The 12,408-nt window shown below is 32.6% G+C and overlaps 1 long non-coding RNA gene across 3 annotated transcripts; it reads right to left on the bottom strand.

Moving 5' to 3' along the window:
- Positions 1 to 482: 482 nt before the first annotated feature.
- LOC139519886 (uncharacterized) lies at positions 483 to 11,694 on the bottom strand. Of its 3 annotated transcripts, none has more exons than XR_011663740.1 (12): positions 8,959 to 11,694; positions 8,216 to 8,464; positions 7,771 to 7,839; positions 7,371 to 7,419; positions 6,211 to 6,836; positions 5,766 to 5,834; positions 3,407 to 4,059; positions 2,850 to 3,040; positions 2,405 to 2,473; positions 1,991 to 2,058; positions 1,290 to 1,354; positions 483 to 1,050 (listed from the first exon to the last, which is right to left on the bottom strand). It is a non-coding gene; the product is annotated as an uncharacterized lncRNA (long non-coding RNA). The 3 variants fall into 3 exon arrangements; XR_011663738.1 differs by having other exon boundaries at positions 2,850 to 3,055; positions 8,959 to 11,693; XR_011663739.1 differs by having other exon boundaries at positions 2,850 to 3,043; positions 8,959 to 11,693.
- Positions 11,695 to 12,408: the final 714 nt, after the last annotated feature.

Raw genomic sequence — 12,408 nt, 5'->3', positions numbered from 1 at the left:
TCTTTTGCGAATAAGTATTAATATTTAAAGGTTTGAAGTCAAGTGAGAGGACATTTGCCACATCTCAGCAAGGTCCGAAGTGACTGTCTTTCCAACTCCCCCAGAAAGCGATCTTTTCATTGGTGAACAAAACTATTAGCAAATTGAATTAAGGATATACTAAAATCAATTAAGTGTATACTAAAATCGTTATTTATGACCTTGAAACCGCGCCAATATTTCTGTATATGCTGAATATTTCAGTATATGCTAAGTTGATTTTAGGGTATCCTAAAATGATTTTAGTATATGCTAAAATCATTTTAGTATATACTGAATTGACTTTAGGATACACTAAAATCATTTTAGGATATACTAAAATCATTTTAGGATACCCTAAAATCAATTTAGGATATGCTAAAATGTAATTTAGTATATACTGAAATCATTTTAGGATATACTAAAATCGATATTTATGACCCTGATTCCGCGCCATAACTATCTTTGAATAAGAATATGCTTCTGCTTTTAATTTTTCACAAAATTCCAAGAAGGTTTGACATGGTTATTGATGTTTGAGAAACTTGAACCATGGACTTCAAAAGTCCATAGCATTTAATGGATTGGAGAAAAAAAGAAAGTAAGGTGAAAATTCAAAACACAATACATTAACCTTAACTAAAAACTTCCACTCTTGTTGAAAATGGAGAATCTTTACATTAATTATTTTAGAATTTATCAACTACATTCTTGCTCTTGTTTATGCAAGATTTATATGAATCGTTCACATTGGAAACTGTTTGGTAGAGTTAGAAAGACCACAAAGGGAAATATGGTAACTCTTGGTCTTCCTCAGACTGGCAGTAAAATCCATGCAAAAGTAAGGTGTCTGTTTGGTTACTAAGTGCAGGATATACAAATCAGCAGTCATGTCCTGTCAGAATGGGGATTTTAAATCTAATGTCTGATGAGCATGCCCAGCTGTCAACATTTTAACAACCTTCACAACATCTCTAAGGAGTATGGAGAATTAATCACACAATTATATCCTTCAGCCACAGTAATTATTAACTGAAAAAGAAATACACTTTTCAATTTTCTGTGATATTTTAAGAAACTGAAATAGGCAACAAATAGCAAGCTGGGAATAACAATTAAAGCATTGAAACTTTCAAAATAATAATTTTTCGCTTCCTAAAACTTGAAATGTCATTCCAGAGAACATTAAATTGTAAAAAGATTGTAAAAATTGTGGGAACTTGCATGATTTAAAAATAGAAAATTTTTAAATCTATAAAATAGTTTTTTACCTTTAAAAGTCAACTCTAATAGCCATTTCCAACATCAATCTGCAAGGACAAGCTGTAATGCTAACCTGAAAAATAAAATGCTTAGTCATTCAAAATAGTAAAAAAGGAATCAATGTTGGTATACTTATGTACATTATATAGAAATAGGTGATATATAACATATCAAGGTGAAAGAAGATGCAGAGAACACATCAATGTGACAATAATTGCTTCCATCCACTTCATTTGAACTTTGGTGGATAGTTGTCTCATTAGCAGTTAAACCACATCTCCTTGTTTTTTATAACTATACATGACGGGAAAACAATCCGTACAGGAGGCAGGAGCTTTCTGTAAAAGAGTCTTGATCAGAGGAGTTGTGATCAGAAGTTAATTTTTGGTCATAATATTTAAAATTGTGATAGACTTCCTATAACTTTTAAAAAAATTGTCAAATCAAAATGGTGGTACATTATGGTCAACTACACATGATGGAAAACAATTTGACCAAGTATGATGGCTTTCTGTCTGATCCCAGACCCTTGACTTTCCTCTGTCATGCTAATAAAAAATCAGCCAATCCCACTTAACCCTTAGACTTCTATGAAACCCACATGTCTTAAGCTTTTGTCTCAAATGTCACAGACTTAAACAAAATTTAAGGGCATTCAAATAATCTGTAATTAACAAGTTTATAAATCTATGCAATGGTTCTTTCTTACCTCAAAAGTCTGCTCCAATGATTATTCTAAAACTCTATCCATACTGAAAAGCAGTAATTATTGCTAGCCTGAAAAGTAAAATGTTTATAGTCAACAAAAAATTCTTACAAAATAAATAGAATCAGTGTTGGAATATGGTTTGCATATAATTGTAGATTTCCTCATTTTCTTGGGCACCAATTCGTTGAGGAACAATTGTAATTTTGTTGGTACTTTATTTCGTGGTTTAGCCAAAGTCTGCATACATTATTCTTAACAATGACATCAGTGTGATCAATTCAAATTTTAGAACCCTTTAGTCAACAACAAAAAACCATTTGACCTCTTTCAACTTTAAGCCTAGTGTATGTTTTAATCCTGTAAACTTGTTTTATGACGATAATATTTGTTTAAATAAAGGAATTATATACGTACTTGTATTTAAGATATCTTATACCACAAGTCTTACTCCCCTTCATGAAAACATTGGCACTGTTTTATAACCTAAAAAGGAATTAAAATTGACACAAATTATATATTTTACAAGTTTGTTAAATTGCCAGCGTAAATTTTTATTAATCTATTCTGTATTCTGTATTCTGATTGAGTAATAGTGAGTTATCTCCCATTGAAAGAAACATTCTTGCTGTTTATTGTACTAGTCTCCCTTGAAGTAAAAATTCTAACAGGATTTACTTTTCATGGCTATAAATTTTATTCGTGTACCGGAAAAACATTTATCAAACTGATAAATATCTTTTTTGGTGTGTTGTAAATGTGCAAAATAACAAAAATGTGTGTTGCCTTATAGATATTCCTTATAGACTTTATCACATTTTTCCTGATAATGTACAGAATTAATTGGCTTAAATATACTTGCATTATTTCTTTCATGACAAAGCCTCAGACTTGTTTGAAGATCAATGTAATTATTAATCTTCATTCCAGCTGCTATCCTTGCTGCTTGATTGCTTACATGGCAAAGCCTCGGACTTGGTTGAAGATTTAAGTAAACATCTTCCATGGAGTTGCTACTCATCTGCCATCTGGACTGAAACTTGGACTGGCCAGCTTCTTGAAAAAAAACTAAAATGATCAATTAAATTTTATTTATAAGACTTCTGTTGGTTAATATAAATGAAATAGACATATATTCCTTCAAGCTTCATATCCTGACCTACATCATCGGGGCCATTTTCAGCGTCTTATTTGGTGAACAATTGTAATTTTGTTGGTACTTCATTTTGTGGTTTAGCCAAAGCCTGCATACAAGTCTTTACAATAACATCAGTGTGATCAATTTAAAATTTTAGAACCTTTAGTCAACAACAAAAAACCATTTGACCTCTTTCAACTTTAAGTCTAGTGTACGTTTTTATCCTGTAAATTTGTTTTATGACGATAAAATTTGTTTAAATAGAGGAATTATATACGTACTTGTATTTAAGATATCTTATACCACAAGTCTTACTCCCCTTCATGAAAACATTGGCACTGTTTTATAACCTAAAAAGGAATTAAAATTGACACAAATTATATATTTTACAAATTTGTTAAATTGCCAGCCTAAATTTTTATTAATCTATTCTGTATTCTGATTGTGTAATAGTGAGGTGAGTTATCTCCCCATGAAAGAAACATTCTTGCTGTTTATTGTACTAGTCTTCCTTGAAGTAAAAATTCTATTAGGATTTACTTTTCATGGTATAAAATTTTATTCCTGTACCAGAACAACATTTATCAAACTGATAAATATCTATTTTTGTGTGTACAGTAAATGTGCAAAATAACAAAAATGTGTGTTGCCTTACAGATATTCCTTATAGACTTTATCACATTTTTCCTGATAATGTACAGAATTAATTGGCTTAAATATACTTGCATTATTTCTTTCATGACAAAGCCTCAGACTTGTTTGAAGATCAATGTAATTATCAATCTTCATTCCAGCTGCTATCCTTGCTGCTTGATTGCTTACATGGCAAAGCCTCGGACTTGGTTGAAGATTTAAGTAAACATCTTCCATGGAGTTGCTACTTACATCTGCCATCTGGACTGAAACTTGGACTGGCCGGCTTCTTGAACAAAAACTAAAATTATCAATTAAATTATATTTATAAGACTTCTGTTGGTTAATATAAATGAAATAGACATATATTTTTTAGATGGTGACGTTCCCTTGTCACCATCTTATGGTGTTTATATATCTCAACTTGTACGATTCGCTCGTGTATGTAACAATGTATTAGATTTTAGCGAGAGAAATTTATGTATTACTGAAAAATTATTACACCAGGGTTTTCGATATCACAAACTGGTCAAAACATTTACTAAATTTTATCACCGGTATAAGGAAATAATTCGTAAATATAACTCAACATGCAGACATCTTATACGTTCAGGTATTTCACATCCAAAATTTTATGGAAATATTCTTTATAAAGCACAAAAATGTCAGTATTCTCCTCAGAAACTAACAAAACCTTTAAATAGACTTATTAAAAGGGGATATAGTTACGATACTGTTGTCAGGTCATTAAAGATTGCATATTTTGGCTTTAACATTGATTCACTGATAGGGTCTCTGCATCGGAACTAAACACATTTATTTCTAAAAAAACAGTTGTTGGCATGACACGGGTTATGTTCTTCTCATATATTTTATGATAGTATGATACTAAACCCCTAACGGGAGGGATTGTACCTGATATTCATATGATGAAGACATAATCTTTCAATCAGTTTAATTGAGGTCTGGAGCTGGCATGTCAGTTAACTGCTAGTAGTCTGTTGTTATTTATGTATTATTGTCATTTTATTTATTTTCTTTTGTTACATCTTTTGACATCAGACTCGGACTTCTCTTGAACTGAATTTTAATGTGCGTATTGTTATTGTTTTACTTTTCTACATTGGCTAGAGGTATAGGGGGAGGGTTGAGATCTCATAAACATGTTTAACCCCGCCGCAATTTTGCGCCTGTCCCAAGTCAGGAGCCTCTGGCCTTTGTTAGTCTTGTATGATTTTAAATTTTAGTTTCTTGTGTATAATTCGGAGTTTAGTATGACGTCCATTATCACTGTACTATTATGCATATTTTAGGGGCCAGCTGAAGGACACCTACGGGTGCGGGAATTCTCGCTACATTGAAGACCCATTGGTTGCCTTCGGCTGTTGTTTGCTCTATGGTCGGGTGGTTGTCGCTTTGACATATTCACCATTTCCTTTCTCAATTTTATATATTCCTTCAAGCTTCATATCCTGACCTACATCAACGGGGCCATTTTCAGCGTCTTATTTGGTGAACAATTGTAATTTTGTTGGTACTTCATTTTGTGGTTAATTAACAAGTTTATAAATCTATGCAATGGTTCTTTCTTACCTCAAAAGCCTGCTCCAATGATTATTCTAAAACTCTATCCATACTGAAAAGCAGTAATTATTGCTAGCCTGAAAAGTAAAATGTTTATAGTCAATAAAAAATTCTTACAAAATAAATAGAATCAGTGTTGGAATATGGTTTGCATATAATTGTAGATTTCCTCATTTTCTTGGGCACCAATTCGTTGAGGAACAATTGTAATTTTGTTGGTACTTTATTTCGTGGTTTAGCCAAAGTCTGCATACATTATTCTTAACAATGACATCAGTGTGATCAATTCAAATTTTAGAACCCTTTAGTCAACAACAAAAAACCATTTGACCTCTTTCAACTTTAAGCCTAGTGTATGTTTTAATCCTGTAAACTTGTTTTATGACGATAATATTTGTTTAAATAAAGGAATTATATACATACTTGTATTTAAGATATCTTATACCACAAGTCTTACTCCCCTTCATGAAAACATTGGCACTGTTTTATAACCTAAAAAGGAATTAAAATTGACACAAATTATATATTTTACAAGTTTGTTAAATTGCCAGCGTAAATTTTTATTAATCTATTCTGTATTCTGTATTCTGATTGAGTAATAGTGAGTTATCTCCCATTGAAAGAAACATTCTTGCTGTTTATTGTACTAGTCTCCCTTGAAGTAAAAATTCTAACAGGATTTACTTTTCATGGCTATAAATTTTATTCGTGTACCGGAAAAACATTTATCAAACTGATAAATATCTTTTTTGGTGTGTTGTAAATGTGCAAAATAACAAAAATGTGTGTTGCCTTATAGATATTCCTTATAGACTTTATCACATTTTTCCTGATAATGTACAGAATTATTTGGCTTAAATATACTTGCATTATTTCTTTCATGACAAAGCCTCAGACTTGTTTGAAGATCAATGTAATAATTAATCTTCATTCCAGCTGCTATCCTTGCTGCTTGATTGCTTACATGGCAAAGCCTCGGACTTGGTTGAAGATTTAAGTAAACATGTTCCATGGAGTTGCTACTCATCTGCCATCTGGACTGAAACTTGGACTGGCCAGCTTCTTGAAAAAAAACTAAAATGATCAATTAAATTATATTTATAAGACTTCTGTTGGTTAATATAAATGAAATAGACATATATTCCTTCAAGCTTCATATCCTGACCTACATCAACGGGGCCATTTTCAGCGTCTTATTTGGTGAACAATTGTAATTTTGTTGGTACTTCATTTTGTGGTTTAGCCAAAGCCTGCATACAAGTCTTTACAATAACATCAGTGTGATCAATTAAAAATTTTAGAACCTTTAGTCAACAACAAAAAACCATTTGACCTCTTTCAACTTTAAGTCTAGTGTACGTTTTTATCCTGTAAACTTGTTTTATGACGATAAAATTTGTTTAAATAGAGGAATTATATACGTACTTGTATTTAAGATATCTTATACCACAAGTCTTACTCCCCTTCATGAAAACATTGGCACTGTTTTATAACCTAAAAGGAATTAAAATTGACACAAATTATATATTTTACAAATTTGTTAAATTGCCAGCCTAAATTTTTATTAATCTATTCTGTATTCTGATTGTGTAATAGTGAGGTGAGTTATCTCCCCATGAAAGAAACATTCTTGCTGTTTATTGTACTAGTCTTCCTTGAAGTAAAAATTCTATTAGGATTTACTTTTCATGGTATAAAATTTTATTCCTGTACCAGAAAAACATTTATCAAACTGATAAATATCTATTTTTGTGTGTACAGTAAATGTGCAAAATAACAAAAATGTGTGTTGCCTTACAGATATTCCTTATAGACTTTATCACATTTTTCCTGATAATGTACAGAATTAATTGGCTTAAATATACTTGCATTATTTCTTTCATGACAAAGCCTCAGACTTGTTTGAAGATCAATGTAATTATCAATCTTCATTCCAGCTGCTATCCTTGCTGCTTGATTGCTCACATGGCAAAGCCTCGGACTTGGTTGAAGATTTAAGTAAACATCTTCCATGGAGTTGCTACTTACATCTGCCATCTGGACTGAAACTTGGACTGGCCGGCTTCTTGAACAAAAACTAAAATTATCAATTAAATTATATTTATAAGACTTCTGTTGGTTAATATAAATGAAATAGACATATATTCCTTCAAGCTTCATATCCTGACCTACATCAACGGGGCCATTTTCAGCGTCTTATTTGGTGAACAATTGTAATTTTGTTGGTACTTCATTTTGTGGTTTAGCCAAAGCCTGCATACAAGTCTTAACAATGACATCAGTGTGATCAATTTAAAATTTTAGAACCTTTAGTCAACAACAAAAAACCATTTAACCTGTTTCAACTTTAAGCCTAGTGCACGTTTTTATCCTGTAAACTTGTTTTATGACGATAAAATTTGTTTAAATAGAGGAATTATATACGTACTTGTATTTAAGATATCTTATACCACAAGTCTTACTCCCCTTCATGAAAACATTGGCACTGTTTTATAACCTAAAAAGGAATTAAAATTGACACAAATTATATATTTTACAAATTTGTTAAATTGCCAGCCTAAATTTTTATTAATCTATTCTGTATTCTGATTGTGTAATAGTGAGGTGAGTTATCTCCCCATGAAAGAAACATTCTTGCTGTTTATTGTACTAGTCTTCCTTGAAGTAAAAATTCTATTAGGATTTACTTTTCATGGTATAAAATTTTATTCCTGTACCAGAACAACATTTATCAAACTGATAAATATCTATTTTTGTGTGTACAGTAAATGTGCAAAATAACAAAAATGTGTGTTGCCTTACAGATATTCCTTATAGACTTTATCACATTTTTCCTGATAATGTACAGAATTATTTGGCTTAAATATACTTGCATTATTTCTTTCATGACAAAGCCTCAGACTTGTTTGAAGATCAATGTAATAATTAATCTTCATTCCAGCTGCTATCCTTGCTGCTTGATTGCTTACATGGCAAAGCCTTGGACTTGGTTGAAGATCTAAACAAACATCTTCCATGGAGTTGCTACTCATCTGCCATCTCGACTGAAACATGGACCTTCCTTTAAGCTTCTTATCCAAATCTGTGTCAATGGCGCAATTTTCTGTGTCTGCTCTTTTTGCCTGTAATTTATTAACCATTTTCATTTTATCTTTTAATCAGTATTATGAAGACAGTTTATTATGATCACATCATTAATTCTGAAATTAATGTATGCAGATAATTATCAGAATGTGGTGGCTAACCAAAACAATCTGATGAATACATTTTGAACAAACAATCTAAACAAAGTCATATTTTCCCAATTAAAATGTAAATAAATATGTATATAAATATCCAAATTGTCAATAATTAAGTCTATTTGTTGTAATAATTAAATTAGAAGTTAATGTGATGCCTGTTTTATTTCAAATCCTAAATTGGGGGGATCAGTCTATTTACAAATACAATAATAATCTTTTAGAATTATATTTCATTAGAGAATAAATTTTAACAAGAAATTAACGACAATTTTGTAATAAAATTTCAAGTGAACTTTCAAAGGAAAACTGATTTTTATTACCTAAATTTATTTTTTTAAATAGTTTAAATACAATTGTTATGACCAAATACTTACATCATCATTATCTGGCGACTAAAATGAAACCATCTTCCTTCAGGTGTAGGACTGAACTTTCATCTGTGCTCATTCATCTGTAATACAAACTTAAATCATCTTAATATTTATGAGACAACAGTTAGTAAATTGAAAAAAAATACATACTTAACCTTGTGGACAACCTGTCAACCGGGAAAAAACACCATACACCTATAGAAAAAAGAAAGTAAAACACCATCCTGGACGCCACCTACAGGAAACCTGGGCAAAAGGCATACAAACATGCACACAATCTTATCTTAAACATACCTGCTGTCTAATCCTTTGACGCTACCTAGAGGAAATTTGGAAAAAAAGGCATACAAACACAAAATCTTATCTTAACATACCTGCTGTCTGATCCTTTGACGCCATCTAGAGAAAATTTGGACAAAAATGCATACAAACACACAATCTTATCTAAACATACCTGTCCCTCCAATCTTTTGACACCACCTAGAGGAAATTTGGACAAAATGCATACAAACACACAATGTTATCTTAACATACCTGTTCATCTGATCTTTTGACACCACCTAAAGGAAATTTGGACAAAAATGCATACAAACACACAATCTTATCTTAACATACCTTTCCGTTTGATCCTTTGACGGCACCTAGAGGAAACTTGGACAAAAAGACATACAAACATACACACAATCTTATCTTAACATACCTGCTGTCTGATCCTTTGATGCCACCTAAAGGAAATTTGGAGAAAAAGGCATACAAACACACAATCTTATCTTAACATACCTGCTGTCTGATCCTTTGACGCCACCTAGAGGAAACTTGGACAAAAATACATACAAAAACACAATCTTATCTTAACATACCTTTCCGTTGGATCCTTTGACGGCACCTAGAGGAAACTTGGACAAAAATACATACAAAAACACAATCTTATCTTAACATACCTTTCCCTTGGATCCTTTGACGGCACCTAGAGGAAACTTGGACAAAAATACATACAAACACACAATCTTATCTTAACATACCTTTCCCTTGGATCCTTTGACGGCACCTACAGGAAACTTGGACAAAAATACATACAAACACACAATCTTATCTTAACATACCTTTCCGTTGGATCCTTTGACAGCACCTAGAGGAAACTTGGACAAAAATACATACAAAAACACAATCTTATCTTAACATACCTTTCCCTTGGATCCTTTGACGCCACCTAGAGGAAATTTGGAGAAAAAGGCATACAAAAACAATCTTATCTTAACATACCTTTCCCTTGGATTCTTTGACGTCACCTAGAGGAAACTTGGACAAAAATACATACAAAAACACAATCTTATCTTAACATACCTTTCCGTTGGATCCTTTGACGGCACCTAGAGGAAACTTGGACAAAAATACATACAAAAACACAATCTTATCTTAACATACCTTTCTGGTGGATCCTTTGACACCACCTAGAGGAAACTTGGACAAAAATACATACAAACACACAATCTTATCTTAACATACCTTTCCCTTGGATCCTTTGACGGCACCTAGAGGAAACTTGGACAAAAATACATGCAAACACACAATCTTATCTTAACATACCTTTCCGTTGGATCCTTTGACGGCACCTAGAGGAAATTTGGAGAAAAAGGCATACAAAAACACAATCTTATCTTAACATACCTTTCCGTTGGATCCTTTGACGTCACCTAGAGGAAATTTGGAGAAAAAAGCATATAAAAACACAATCTTATCTTAACATACCTTTCCCTTGGATCCTTAAAATGACAGCGCCTAGAGGAAATTTGGAGAAAAAGGCATACAAAAACACAATCTTATCTTAACATACCTTTCCCTTGGATCCTTTGACGGCGCCTAGAGGAAACTTGGACAAAAATACATACAAAAACACAATCTTATCTTAACATACCTTTCCGTTGGATCCTTTGACGGCACCTAGAGGAAACTTGGACAAAAATACATACAAAAACACAATCTTATCTTAACATACCTTTCCCTTGGATCCTTTGACGGTGCCTAGAGGAAACTTGGACAAAAATACATACAAAAACACAATCTTATCTTAACATACCTTTCCGTTGGATCCTTTGACGGCACCTAGAGGAAACTTGGACAAAAATACATACAAAAACACAATCTTATCTTAACATACCTTTCCCTTGGATCCTTTGACGGCACCTAGAGGAAATTTGGAGAAAAAGGCATACAAAAACACAATCTTATCTTAACATACCTTTCCCTTGGATCCTTTGACATCACCTAGAGGAAACTTGGACAAAAATACATACAAAAACACAATCTTATCTTAACATACCTTTCCGTTGGATCCTTTGACGGCACCTAGAGGAAACTTGGACAAAAATACATACAAACACACAATCTTATCTTAACATACCTTTCCCTTGGATCCTTTGACGCCACCTAGAGGAAATTTGGAGAAAAAGGCATACAAAAACACAATCTTATCTTAACATACCTTTCCCTTGGATCCTTTGACGGCGCCTAGAGGAAACTTGGACAAAAATACATACAAAAACACAATCTTATCTTAACATACCTTTCCGTTGGATCCTTTGACGGCACCTAGAGGAAACCTTGACAAAAATACATACAAAAACACAATCTTATCTTAACATACCTTTCCCTTGGATCCTTTGACGCCACCTAGAGGAAATTTGGAGAAAAAGGCATACAAAAACACAATCTTATCTTAACATACCTTTCCCTTAGATCCTTTGATGGCACCTAGAGGAAACTTGGACAAAAATACATACAAACACACAACCTTATCTTAACATACCTTTCCGTTGGATCCTTTGACGGCACCTAGAGGAAACTTGGACAAAAATACATACAAAAACACAATCTTATCTTAACATACCTTTCCCTTGGATCCTTTGACGGTGCCTAGAGGAAACTTGGACAAAAATACATACAAAAACACAATCTTATCTTAACATACCTTTCTGTTGGATCCTTTGACGGCACCTAGAGGAAACTTGGACAAAAATACATACAAACACACAATCTTATCTTAACATACCTTTCCCTTGGATCCTTTGATGCCACCTAGAGGAAATTTGGAGAAAAAGGCATACAAAAACACAATCTTATCTTAACATACCTTTCCCTTGGATCCTTTGACGGCGCCTAGAGGAAACTTGGACAAAAATACATACAAAAACACAATCTTATCTTAACATACCTTTCCGTTGGATCCTTTGACGGCACCTAGAGGAAACTTTGACAAAAATACATACAAAAACACAATCTTATCTTAACATACCTTTCCCTTGGATCCTTTGACGCCACTTAGAGGAAATTTGGAGAAAAGGCATACAAAAACACAATCTTATCTTAACATACCTTTCCCTTAGATCCTTTGACGGCACCTACAGGAAACTTGGACAAAAATACATACAAACACACAACCTTATCTTAACATAC

The sequence above is a fragment of the Mytilus edulis genome, chromosome 4 (assembly GCF_963676685.1).
Source record: "Mytilus edulis chromosome 4, xbMytEdul2.2, whole genome shotgun sequence".
Taxonomy (NCBI): Eukaryota; Metazoa; Mollusca; class Bivalvia; order Mytilida; family Mytilidae; genus Mytilus; species Mytilus edulis.
Note: the sequence above shows the minus strand (reverse complement) of the source record. Positions and strands in the feature narration are given on the sequence as shown.